Source organism: Drosophila hydei, unplaced genomic scaffold (genome assembly GCF_003285905.1).
Source record: "Drosophila hydei strain 15085-1641.00,03,60 unplaced genomic scaffold, DhydRS2 tig00000290-arrow-arrow-pilon, whole genome shotgun sequence".
Classification (NCBI taxonomy): Eukaryota; Metazoa; Arthropoda; class Insecta; order Diptera; family Drosophilidae; genus Drosophila; species Drosophila hydei.
Genome location: NW_022045704.1, coordinates 482,057 through 496,291, shown reverse-complemented (window position 1 = coordinate 496,291; position 14,235 = coordinate 482,057).

Here is a 14,235-nt window from a genome sequence, read left to right as displayed (position 1 = left end):
GCTGCAAATCCAACGACTTCCAAACTGTAAAACGGCAAGTTCAGTATTTAGTATTTTATTATTATTAAGTGTAGAACCTGTATAATCAAATTTAGTACCTTAACAACACATGTATATATATGGAATTAGAGCCGAACCACAGTCACAATATGAGGAATTAAAGGGAGACGGCAAGTTCAGTGACTCTCAAAACGGACTCTGAAAATCACTAAAACTGAAGTGGCTCTCAAACTGCTATGTCTGCTCGATCTGCTTTTCAAAAAAGACACAAGCCTAATATACCCTTGTTAACCCGACAAACAGTGTTTGCAGCAAGTGAACGGAATATTGAATTTAAGCAAAACGCCCCCGCAAGTTGATGAAGTTTTGTCTGCCCGCCAAATGATGATAATTTGCAAAAGCAACAAAAAAAAAACTCGCTTGTAATTCAATTCTTTTTTATCGACTTCTAAAGTGTTTCATGAATAAAATGCCTCATTTCTTATATATCCCAAACATTTTTAATCTCAATCAATACTCCGCCGACAGCTGCTGCCAACGAACTGCAGAATAGAAAGAAACTTTGTCAGCAGCTTAATTAATTGCAGCGCACAGAGGACTTGGCTACGCTTGCTTTCAAATCAGAAGTCACGTCGCTTGTAAGCGCTTTTTATTTAATCACAAAATATGCTCATGCTGAAACGGAAGCGTGCCAAAACGGAAGTTGGCATTCTGATTGGAAATCTGCTGGTTACGCGCAGCACAGCCAATGACGGCATAGCACAGAAATTTCTAGAAAAATATCACTTTGATTAGCCCGAGAAGCAAACGACAAAAAAACAATGTTGTTTTACCCGTTAGGGCCATCAATTTGCATTTGGGCCAGAGTTAATGACAGCGTAGAATTTAATGGACAAACGGAAAATTTTCGTTGCATACTTTCAGGCAGAAAAAAATATTTACGCGCGAGTCGCATGCAATGCACAGCGCTGAGGGGCTCGATGACAATGGCATCATCATGCAGGCAAAAAGAAGAAGCGAAATAACAACTCAGGCCATAATTTACGTTCAGCTGTATAGGCCCTACCCTTTCATCACTGATAATAACAGCATATTAGCATGGTCCAGAGCCGAATATATTTCGCTCTTAAAAAACTCCCACCCTTAACTTGATTTGTTCTTGTTGGATTTTTTGCGTGTGTGTCTGGGTGTGTGTGGTGTGTTGATAGTCTCTGCATCTGCCGATTTATATCGCCATTGTGTCGCGCGCACATCCACACACATAATTTCCCTCAGCTGGCACAGCATGGCGTATGCGTAATATTTATTTAACAGCCACAATTTACGCTTTAAGGTCTGGTGTGTGGCTGAAAGGTTTTGACGGCAGCTTCTTATTTATTTTATTTGCTAGCACAAAGTGCTTAAGCCTAAAAGGGTTTCAAATTATCTTAAAGTTATGAAAAACCACAAGAAAATTTAAAACAGTTTCAACAATTATAAAATACGAAGCAAAAAGCACTTGTTGTCTGTCTGTGTGTGTGTGGCGGCTTCGAGGCTTGTCAATGTGGCTTTAAAAGCACGCGAGTTCTTATGTAAATGCACAGGTCCTTGTATCGCCCGAACGTGCATAGACTTTTCAAGTGTTTGTTCTTTTGAATGCCCATTCAATGCGGATAGGCAGCGGGTCTGGCGCAAGTGGTGGATGGTATGAGAAAAATAAATATAAATATATAAATAAAATATATATAAATAGATAAAATATATATATATAAATATATATTTATTTCACATATACTTTATTTAAAATTTTATTTTATAAAATATTTACATATTTTTGGCGCAAAAGTTCTGACTGTATACAAATATTTTTAGGCCTCAAAAGTGGCATTCCACATTGACTGCCTTCCTCAATTTCTAGGCATATGCTTGGCGCCTGAACTTATTACAAATGAGAATTTATGTTCAAAAGTCTGTCTCAGACATAAGTAATCGCAGCTGCAGCCATAAAGTTGATATCTCTTGATCAGAACAACGAGAGGAGACGAACCATTGCCTGCATGTCCTTATCAGCGCTGAGACTTTGGGAGCTCGAGATGTCAAGTCTTTAACCATAGATCCCTCATAGCATGCATCTTTCTTTCAATTGAACAAGCTTCGTTTATAAAGCCAAATCGAACATGTCAATATACCTGGTGTTACCAAGAATTTAACATCTATTTTCAGGCATATTTTTGATTCATTTTAAATATTAATTATAAGACACAAATATTTTTAAAAACTTGAAATTTAGCTGTAAAATGCAAGGTATTTTATAGTCAAGCATTACACAATTTTTAAAAACCCCAGAAATTATTAAAACTTAAAATTTATTTATCTTACTTTATTTATTTTATAGACAAGCAGACAACATAATTTTTAAACACCACAAATGTCGGGTATCTTATAGTCTAGCAGTTCTATTGCGGCAGCTCACTCAGCTCTAGCAAATAGGGAAGAAAATATTTTGAATCAACTTTTTTCTAAACATCACAAGCTATTCACGCCTGAAGCATGAAGCGGCCAGGAAATGAAATTTTTAGGGCGAGTCCCAGAAAAAGAAGATAAATAGAAGTATATGAATAAGCCGCAAAATTCATGGGAAGTAAACAAAAAAACTTGTTAAAAGCAGTTAAATGGCAAAATATGAGCACGAGTTAAGCTTAAGACAAGCAAAAGGCTGTTCGTTTCAGAACATTTCAAGCAAAAGAATTCAGCTCAGTTAATTTTAGAATATTTCAAGCCAACTCATTTCAGTCAGTTCAGTTCGTTTTAGTCTGCTTGAAGCCAACTTGATAGGAACTGAAATTTTCATTTTACATTTTATTGTTTAATTGAATTCGACACGGACCAAAAGTTGAGAAATTAAGCACGTACATTTCACTTATTTCTCGTCGTTTTTTCTTCTTTCTGTGGGCATCAGCGAGTTAGATAAAAGTTGCGAAAAGCGAATTGAGAATTTGTGCAATTTTCATATCAAATGTCCTCACATTTGAGCGCTGCCAATGAACATTTGTCTGTGTCGTCCTTCTATCTGGAAATTTCTATTTTTCTTTGGTGGTTCCGGACAATTAGGGAAACTGTTTTGTCGAGCAATTTAGCATTTGCCAAAAAGATTTCTGCACACAATTTAATATTGAATTTGACGGCTTTGCGGGGTTCGCTCTTTTTCACGGAAATATCCATGGAAATGCATAATTTGCCTAAGCTTCAAAAAAATGATTGGCAATTCGCTAATCGGCCGAAACGCAGCTGATAAAAAACTTTTTCCACCTCCCTCTCCCTGATTTCAATTAACTGCGTTACGTATACGCAACATTTGACACTCGACTCTTAGCTGTGTTTATGTCTTCCAATTCAGATGCGAAAACCTTGAACAGCAATTTTCAATGACATTCCAATTTGGCCTGAGTTTGGGCTCTCCCAGCCAAAGTGCTTTACAATTTCGTGGTCTGCGGTCTTTGGTTCTGGCTTGGTGTTAGCTGCGTTAAGTGCTTCTTCACCTACGCACAGCTATACGTATGTAATGAATTTTTTTTGGTACCAAATGCTCGCACAGTCTTCCATTATAATGTACACGAAAGCTTGAGGTGAACAGAGCGACACAGCCCTAACGCATGTCCAGGCTGCTGACATTATTTGGATTTCAATATCCATACACGGAAATGGGTCGTCTTTTAAAAATATTATACCTCTTTATAGCAAGCCACAAAACGAAAAATTTCTAGCAAACATGTGTCTATAAACAAAATTGTATACTTAAGAGATATAAATAAATAAATAAATATTTTGTGGTTCGAAATTTGACTTACTTGTAGGCTGCTTAAAATTAAAGAAAATATGAGAATGATCCGTTTTAAATATATATAAAATACATTATTTAATACATTAAAATTTTAGAAAATATCTAAATAATTAGAAATTATTTTATATTTTTGTAGGTATTTTTTAATTTTTTTTCTTATATAAAGTTGTAATTTATATAAATTTAAATATAATAAAATTAAATACATTTTATAAAATATATAAATTTTTAAAAATTATTTTATGTTTTTGTTAGTTCTTCAAATTAAAATATTTTGGAAAAATATATAAATTATAATGAATTATTTTTTTTTGCTTAGCATTTACTTCTCTTCTTTGTTAATTATGTAATTTATAAAAATTTAAATATGTTTAAAATTTTAAATAAATTAAAATTATAATAAATTATTTAATATATTTTCTTAACATTTTTCTTTTTATCTAGTCTTAGTCACATAAGTTAGCGAGGCAAATAATGTTAGTTAAACTGTTCAAATATTGATCTAGATACGAAAGTGAATAAGGAATACCTGGCAAATTAGTTCAGCTCTACTTTCAAGTCTTTGTAGCAAAAGCTAAAAGCAAATCATTCGAAACCAGTGCTAACCTTGTTGTATGTTAAGACAAGGCTTTCCTCAATGTCAGCTAAATGCATTCAATCGAAGGACAGGCAGCTGGCTTAACTCATATAACATACCTGTCGATCAAGTTGCAAAGTTTTGCAAATTACACAGACAAAAAGAGAGAGAGTTCTAAATGCTTTGTAGAATATATGTGTTTGAGCTCCTTCCCCTCGTTTGAGTTCCTTTCGAGTGCTACACAAATCATGATGAAATTTGTAATATCCTTCGCAAAGAGCATAAGAACACAATATGGATGCGATTACGTTGTTGTCGCTCGCGCGCTGCTTGGCAGGGCAATTGCATTAAAATGCCATTGGCCGCGTTTGCTTTATTGTCAGAATACATTTCGCAGCTAGCCACAAGTGGCGCAGGTCTGCTGGTGTAGCAACTGCATAAAGTAGACACGAGGCAATGGGAAAATCGATGCCGAGGCACCACGTGCCAAATGTGCTCGGCATGTTATGAATAGGACTTACTGTAACTGATACGCGCAGCAGTCGCAGCCGCAGCCACAGCAGCAGCCGCAGCTACTCATTAAAATGTATGGCCACACACGGCGTGTGCAGGACCTGTTGGTGGGCAGCGCGCGTGGCCAGGCAAAGCCAAAGATATTCATGGAATTCAATCATTTCATAATAAGTCTACTTTAGGAAATGTTCCACGTTATCAAATTCGTATGATTGAGCCAACTTTGTTGAAGTCTTTTTGCCATTTTCCTGTTAGCCCAAATTATAGTTTCCAGCTGTCCATCTGTATGCAAGTTAAAAGTAATCCCACTCGAGAATAAAGAAAATATGTAAAGTGTGAAATCTCAGCTAACACTTTATTTGAATTCTAATTGCTTCTGCGTGTGCTTAAGCAGTTGAAAGTTTTGGTTGTCTAGTCTGCTTTGTACGTGGCTATAAAATAACTCGAGTTTGAGTCCAGCTAAATTGCTGGCTTCTGGTAGGCATTTGCGTGGGCTGAGCCGAGGATTTGCATTTTGGGGCTTGCCGCAATGGCTCAGTGCAAATTGCGTTTAATTACATTTCATCTCTCTCTCTCCCTGCCTCTATCTCTCTCTCTCTGAGATTCTACGAGACTTAGCGAGTCGCTAATTTGGCTTCTGCTGACACCGCTAGCCAACTTTATGGCTGTAATTTTGCTAAAAACTTTGGTATTTCACTAAATTTTGCACGCAGCTCGAAGCGCTGAAATGTGTGGGCGGCTCAAATTGAACGTTCTGCGAAAATCAACAGCTTGGCCAGCCTTGGCTTGGCTAGTTGAAGTGCAAAGGGCAACAGTGCGCTAGGATAACAGAACATCGACATTAACATATGTGGCCGGAGGTAAACACAGACTAACGTAAAAACACACAACTCACACCCACACACACACACACACCCACACACACACACACACATATCAATAAACTTGATGTGGATTTACTGTCAGGAATCATGTGCTGTTATACTCTGCACGCATGGAGCTGACTGCTGAGGAGCATATTGAATTATTCATTGACTATGTGACAGGCTGAAGAATACATCTATGTGTAAAATAATCTTAAATCTCTATTGAATCATAAGTCTATCTTAAATTTCAGTAGACCCATTTTAAAGCTTGCAGTTTGAATACTTAGAATCGCTGTGATAATTATATAAGACTAATTCTGATAGTCGACATTTCATATATTTATCGGTTTAAGGATTAAGTTACTATAACATAAGTTGAGCCATATATAATATATAATATATATAAATGGAAATCTTTCAATTTTTCCATCTTCTTGGTCAGCTTGTTAAGCTCAGCAAACACTTTGTAGTCTAAAGCTCTTATGGACAATGTATTAAGTCTATGAATTGCGCACTACAAATCTCTATATTTAGGCATAAATATATTAAATGTAATATTTCTAAATATATATAACAAATATAAACATAAAATTAAACAATAAACTACATTGAAGAGTAGCAGAGTAGCACTAGCTACACAGCTCAAGGCTTCTATTATTGTTGGCTGTGTTATGGAGCAGCTCAAAATATGATAAGCCAAAATAAATATTTAGCTTAAAGCACTCTGCACGGTATCTTAAAGTTAGATGTTATTTTTTTTGACAATGGGACTTAAGTGTTTTTGGGCTTCTCTCACTTTGCCTAGCCGCATTGTTAAAACAGAATACATTTAAGCAGATTAAAGGCAAACGTGGCAGCAGGTGGATTTGGCCCGAATAAAATGAAAAGTAAAGAAAAGAAAAAACCCATTCGGCACTCTTATCACACACCATTGAAAATACTAATTTCGTAAGCTTGTCACGAGCGAGTTTGCCGCCTTGGCTCGTGTTGAGGCAGGTCCTTCAGCTGGTATTGGCCTCAAGCTGTGTCGTTCCTGTGCTTGTTTGGACTAATTTTAATTATTTCTTGCAGCATTTTTCATTACGCCAATGTAAAAGTAACGACACAAGCAACAACCTTACACACACAGACACACACACACACTTATAGCTAGGCACACAAATGCCTCCCTTAGCAATTTATTTAATGAAATTATCAAATTATACAAAATGTGCCGCCAAAATGTAACTGCAAAGCAAATTTAATGTTGTTGTTGTTGTTGTTTGTGCTGATGTTGCCGATGTTTCTGTTATTGTAGTTGGTGTTATTATTGTCAGACCACACGAAAAATAAAGCCACAGCCACGACATGCTTCATCTAGCATCTCCTTCCACACACAAACAGAGGCAGACGAGCAAGCAAATACCCTGAGGATGGGCAGCTATCAAATTTATACAGCACGAACACGAGCACGAGCACGAAGCACGCTGCAAGTTATGCTGTAGTTAAGTCACGACTCTTTACAATCGTATTCGCTTTTATCACTCAACTTTCTTGTTCTATTACTACTATTTTAGTGAACACACTTCTAAATATAGTCATTTTCTTAAAAAAATATTGTTTTCATGTTTAACTTTATCATATATATATATATATAATGATTGAAATTTATTACAAAATCTTATAAACTTTAATTAAATTATTTTTATTAAAAACAACTCCAAATTTTTTTTATTTTTAAAACAAATTTTTCTTGCTTGACTTTTCATTCGTTTCACGCCCGCTTCACGCTGCCATCTCTAGCAGTCTGTTGAAACGTATCCGCAACGTAGACATAACTTAAATGTCCTGCCAACGGCTCCATTCCGAATCGCCAGTCAGCCGCCAGCCACGTGGCCCAAGTATCACATTTCGTGGCTCAATTACACAATTAATCAGAGCGTTTGCAGTCGTATATTAAGCAGCTTGAGCTTTGCTCGCATCCATAGATTTGTGGCCAAGCCAACTTTTTCAATTAACACCAAATTATGCAAATTGTGTGCGCGTGTGTGAGGATGCCGAAGACCCTTTGCTGGTCCCATTGCCTAGGGCCAGCTCAGGGAGCTGCTGTAGCTGCCCGACAACCGAAATTGTTAAGTGTCAAAGTTTACTTGCCGATGCCATAAAAAGTAAACTTAGCAAGTTGTGAGGTGTGTCCGCTCAAGGGAGAGATGTGGATGCGAGCCTGGTAGGGTAGCTGCCCCACATAATAGCCGCGCTAATGGCTTGCACTGTTAACGCACTAAAGAACAATGTGATAAATTAAATTGAAATTATGCAAGGGTTGCTTCTTAAGTTCTATAAAAGCAAACAAATTTGATTCAATTTTTGATTTCAATTTCAATTTGATTTCAAAAATAATTTCTTTAAACAAAAAATGTTTGAAATTGAGTAGAATGTTTGAAATACAAAATCTGAAAAGTAAGTCTTAACTGCTTTTCAGAGTCAGCCGAAATTATGCTATACAAATTTATTTATTTCTACCTCAGCCCGAAAGTATGTTACAATTTTTTAAAAAATTTTATTTTCTTTGCTCAGCTTTTTGTTTGTTTTTGTTGTTTTTTTTCCTTTTTTTTATTTTTATTAAAATAATTTCTGTTTTTTAACAATTAATTGCTTTTTTAATTTTAATTTTCATTTTTATGTTTGTGCACTTAAAAAAAAATTATTTACAGTATAGTTATATGTATATACTTTTAGAAATTATTATTAATTTTAATATTTATATTTTTGTACTTTTCCCACAGAGTCATGTAGTACGCCTCGCAGCCTTGGTCTAACTGCTTGGTAACGCTGCTGCAATTGAAATTATGCAAGGGTTGCTTCTTAAGTTCTATAAAAGCAAACAAATTTGATTCGATTTCAAAAATAATTTTTTAAGCAAAAAATGTTTGAAATTGAGTAGAATGTTTGAAATACAAAATATGAAAAATAAGTCTTAACTGCTTTTCAGAGTCAGCCGAAATTATGCTATACAAATTTATTTTTCTACCTCAGCCCGAAAGTATGTTACAATTTTTTAAAAAATTTTATTTTCTTTGCTCAGCTTAAAAGCTTGCTCAGCTTTTTGTTTGTTTTTGTTTTTTTTAACAATTAATTGCTTTTTTAATTTTAATTTTCATTTTTATGTTTGTGCACTTAAAAAAAATTATTTACAGTATATTTATATGTATATACTTTTAGAAATTATTATTAATTTTAATATTTATATTTTTTTACTTTTCCCACAGAGTCATGTAGTACGCCTCGCAGCCTTGGTCTAACTGCTTGGTAACGCTGCTGCAATTGAAATTATGCAAATGTTGCTTCTTAAGTTCTATAAAAGCAAACAAATTTGATTCGATTTCAAAAATAATTTTTTAAACAAAAAATGTTTGAAATTGAGTAGAATGTTTGAAATACAAAATATGAAAAGTAAGTCTTAACTGCTTTTCAGAGTCAGCCGAAATTATGCTATACAAATTTATTTTTCTGCCTCAGCCCGAAAGTATGTTACAATTTTTTTTAAAAATTTTATTTTCTTTCAACTCTCCCTGGTATGTACGCGGCTCAATACTTCACAGAGACCTTAAGCTGTTTACTGTCGAAGAGCAGATTGGAAGACACACAAGCAGATACACGGACAGACTGCAACGACACCGAAGCCTACTTGCAAGAGGTCTAATCCCTGCCAGACCCCTAAGACGACTTAAACGGCAAGGCTTAGCCAGAACGATGGGAATGGTGTAAACTGTTTCCTTTGAATTCCTCATATTGTGACTGGTTTGGCTCTAATTCCATATATATACATGTGTTGTTAAGGTACTAAATTTGATTGTACAGGTTCTACACTTTTAAAATATAAAAAAAAAAAAAAAAAAAAAAAAATTAAAATAATTTCTGTTTTTTTAACAATTAATTGCTTTTTTAATTTTAATTTTCATTTTTATGTTTGTGCACTTAAAAAAAAATTATTTACGGTATATTTATATGTATATCGTTTTAGAAATTATTATTAATTTTAATATTTATATATTTTTACTTTTCCCACAGAGTCATGTAGTACGCCTCGCAGCCTTGGTCTAACTGCTTGGTAACGCTGCTGCAAACGTAGTTGGACTGTTCATTTTGTGGATGCCACAGCTGCCAGCAGCTGCAATATATTCACTTCAATATATGTATATAACGGAACGCATAGCTGTATTCCAATTTCCCGCGCACAATACGAGTCCCCATGGAGCCAAGGCAAGAGTTGGCAATGTCCATGTGGAAGCCAAGTTACGCTATTCATCAGACTGCGGTTGCAGCACACTCAACCGCATTCCCTTCTCCCCTCTCTCACTCGCTGCCTGTCCTTATCTACCTGCTCGCTCTATCTGTAAGTCTCACTCTCAATTGGCACCCGTGTTGCTTGGTTCGTCTCGTTGCGCTTACTTAGATGCCTAATTTACGAACTGTGCATAATACAAATGATGCATTGTCTTAGCCAGTTGTGTCTGTGTGGGTGTGTGCGTGTGTGTGGTTTGTCTACTGTCTAGGTGTCAAGATGTGTGCCTTGAGCAGACACGTAGACGGCAGCAGCTACAGCTGCTGAGTGCTCGAAGAAGTGAAAATGATTTAATTTCAAGACAGCTCCAAGCTAATAGCGTTCTCAGCTTAACTTTCAACTAAAGTCTAAGAGAAATATTTGAATTTAGAAATATTTTTTTATATGTATTTCAAATTACTTCAAAATAATTAACTGAATTAAAAAGCTCAAACAAACACAAAGCACTAGAAATATAAATATAAGTTCTGGAACTTCACATTTTGGTGAGCATTTTTTTTAGCATTTGGGATAGATCCATATTTTCATGACTAAATTTTTGAATTAAAAATCAAACTTGCTAAGTCAAATATTTTTTCTCTTCATATCAAATTAAATATTTATTTAATTTTTATCTTGTGAAAATTGAGTTTTTTTAGTTGAAATTGCGGCGAAAGTGTTAGACAGAACACAAAATGCAAGCCATAAAAATGAAATAAAATGAAAATAGATAAATAAAATAAAAATAATGACAGAACATATATTTTCGCCTAAAACCCCAGGCGAACTGGCAGAATGTTACAAATTATGTGTATATGTGCTTAATGTAATTGGAACAAATCGATTTCAAAAGCAACAACAAAGCGACTGAAGCTGATTTGATTGTCGCGACACAGTCGTTGCGTAAATTAAGTTTATTTCTTTTTTTTGCATATTCAATTGTCTTAATGTTGAATTGTTGTTCATGTTCATTTGCCTGTTGTTTGCATCAGTTTTGCACGATTTATGCATGCCCCACCTGCTTTATATTATCACGATTTATGTGCGGTAAATAATGCATAATGCGCAGAAAACGTAGCATACTTTGAGGCGTTCGCTTCTTTGCCACTGTTTGGCTTGGCCTGTTTGCAGCACTGATTTATGCACAGGCAGTGTTTGTGTTTTGCAAATGTGGGCGTGTCCATTTTTTTGCCCACACTTGATTTGTGGCCGCTTGGAGCTGATGGAAAGGTCGCGCTGACTGGCGTGAACTTTCAACTCAGGTTTTGCTACACTTTGTGTGTGTGGGTGCTGAAGACAGCAAGAAATCACTTTGAGTCACTTTGTAAGCTAAAATTAAATGGCATTTGGTTGCTGATGTGTCGCGGGGCATATAGACGCGTTGCTTGTTTTTCCGTTTATTGCGCTTTATTTCACTTGGCTGCTAATTTTGGCAACGTCTGGCACTGCGTCCGCTCCGCTGGCCACGAGCCATTGCCAAGGCATTGAAACGCACCAAAATCATTTCAATTAGCGTCGACGCTGCCAGCCATGCAAATGTGGGCCACATGCAGTGCTCGGGCTAACCGAAAGCGTAGCTTAAGCATTACAATAGAACCAAAGGGCAGAGCCCATAGTGTTGCCTTCTGTGTAGGCATTTCTGCTGCTCCAGCAGACCGTAAGATACGTCTATTGGGTAATAGACGACAACAAACAGCCGCAACAACAATCACATTAGAAGTCAGCTCAGAATTCCCTTTGCGTGTATCACAGTTTGTGTACGATTTGTAAAACGGATGTGGCCTCCATCACACACACACACACACATACATATATATATATATATACATACTCATAGACATGTCCTGCGAACTGCAGACACATGTCGCTTTTAACGAGCGCTCCCAGCTCGGCATCCGACTCAACATTATTAACCTTTTTTTATGTCTGCTTCTGCCATCGAAATAACTCAAATGCTTTGCTGCATTTGTTGTTCCATTCTATGGCAAATTGTGTGAAATTTATTCACACACACACACGCACACAGTTATATAAGGGTCTGCACATTGTGGTCAATAGTTCAAAATTTATGTTAATGCTAGCACAACTTACTTTTAGACAACTTCAGCTTATTTATGCAATTGAATTAGTAAATATATCTATGTCTTTATTGTTGCCAGTTTAATGCTTAATTTATGCCTAATCATTTACAATGCCTTGATTTTTGTATAGTTCTTTAAAGCATTTATTAAGTTGCTTAAAGTTACTCCTTAAACAGACATCTCATATTAAATTTTGTTGTGTATTAAGTGCAATTAAATTAAATAGCAGACATTAATTGACAATTTCAATTAAATTATTTCATTTAATTATGCTCGTAGTGCATCACATTTTTGCATTGATATCAGCTTAACTATTCAACAGAATTGCCAACTGAATGCCACAACTAAAATTTAATTGAGTTATAGTCGGAGTGAGAAAGAGAGGGGGAGAGAGTCACACGAAGTGAAAACAAGTGAGAGTGCTCTAGTAGGGAGTGAACGACTAGAAGATTCCCAGAGTCTTGCTGCGCTAGAAATTTAAAGTCAACTCAAGTCAAGGCGAGCAAGGCATGACTAGACTCAACTCGTTGTCCTATATTTTATGGAGTCTACCACGCCTGCTGCCTGTCGCATGCATGCCCATAAAACCTGCATACCCAGAATATCAATTTTTAATGGCTTCTGTGTATACAAAAAGGAGTATATTGGTTTTGTTCAATATCCGTTTTGGGTTGTGCTTGCTTCCGTCCATTTGTGTGCCCATCCATGCGTCTCTACATCTGTATAATATTACTACATACTACATAGTATACATTTATATGTGTACCCTCATCTTATAAAGTGTTTACATTGTTTGGACGGGTCCACTGGGGCGTGGCAAATCAGGAATTACTTTGATATTTACAGCAAAAGCGCTATTATTTATGTTTCTATTGAAAACTAAACAATTGGCATTTGAAACAGAGACTCTTATCAATCAATTTGGCTTAGAAATAGGTATGTATCAATACTATTATATATGGGATTGTGGAATGGAAGCAACTATATCTACTTACGTTTAGAAGCTAGTATTGCCAATATTTGAAAGCAGATGATTGTTGAGCTTACAGCTTGTTTATTTACTAAGCTAGGCTCGAAGTTGACTCCAGATCGACTTAAAATGGTATGTAAAGTAATCTTTAAGGCGTGGCAGAAATTATATTACAAATGATCTACTGTTGAGCGTGTTGAGACTCCAACTGAAGGATGCTTAGCAGAATGTTGACCTACTTTATGTATGGAGTCGTGTTTGGCCTACTTACTCTATAGACACTCCAAATATGACTCCATTTATAGAGTAAGTCAAACGTGCGTTCATCTGTAGAGTAGGTCAATTGTGAGTTCTTCTGTAGAATAGGTTAAACGTGACACCACCTCCAGGATAGGGCCAATATAACTTCTTCTTTCGAGTGGGTCAAACGTGCCTCTATCTGTGGAGAGAGTCCTCAATAGAGTAGGTCAAACGTGATTCCATTTGTAGTATAATTGAATTGCGACTCCATATAAGGTAGGTCTATCTCTAGGATAGGTTAAACATGACTCCAATTATGACTTTCTCTCTGGAGTAGGTCAAATGGGAATCCATCTGTAGAGTGGGTCAATCATATCTATAGAAAAGTTCAATTATGACTCCATCTGTAGAATTCGTTAATTGTGACTTCATCTCTAAGTTAGGTCAATATTTTGCTATTTCAAGATATACGAAAATATTAATATAAAATCACAAGTGAATTTACTCTTTAACCCTAAAAGAGTATTATGCAGTCGCTTACAGCCAACATTCTAACTGCTGCTACATGTCGATATATGTATTAAGACAGGCCATAAAAAAGCTTGACATATTTGTTTTCACTTCATAGTCGAACTTTCAGTTAATCTCATTTGTTATGGCTGCCTGCGAGTTTTATTTGATTTGGTTTTATTATTTGTGACTTTATTGTATTTTGTAGCTTTAACTATTTGGCAAACTCTTTTTATTTGCTTGTTTTGCTACTCGTAGCATGTTTGCAGTTGGTTTTTCTAGCTGGATCAACACTTTGTTACAAGCATTGAGAGCACAAAGTTTGAGTCAGACTCGAAAAAGCAGCGTTAATTAA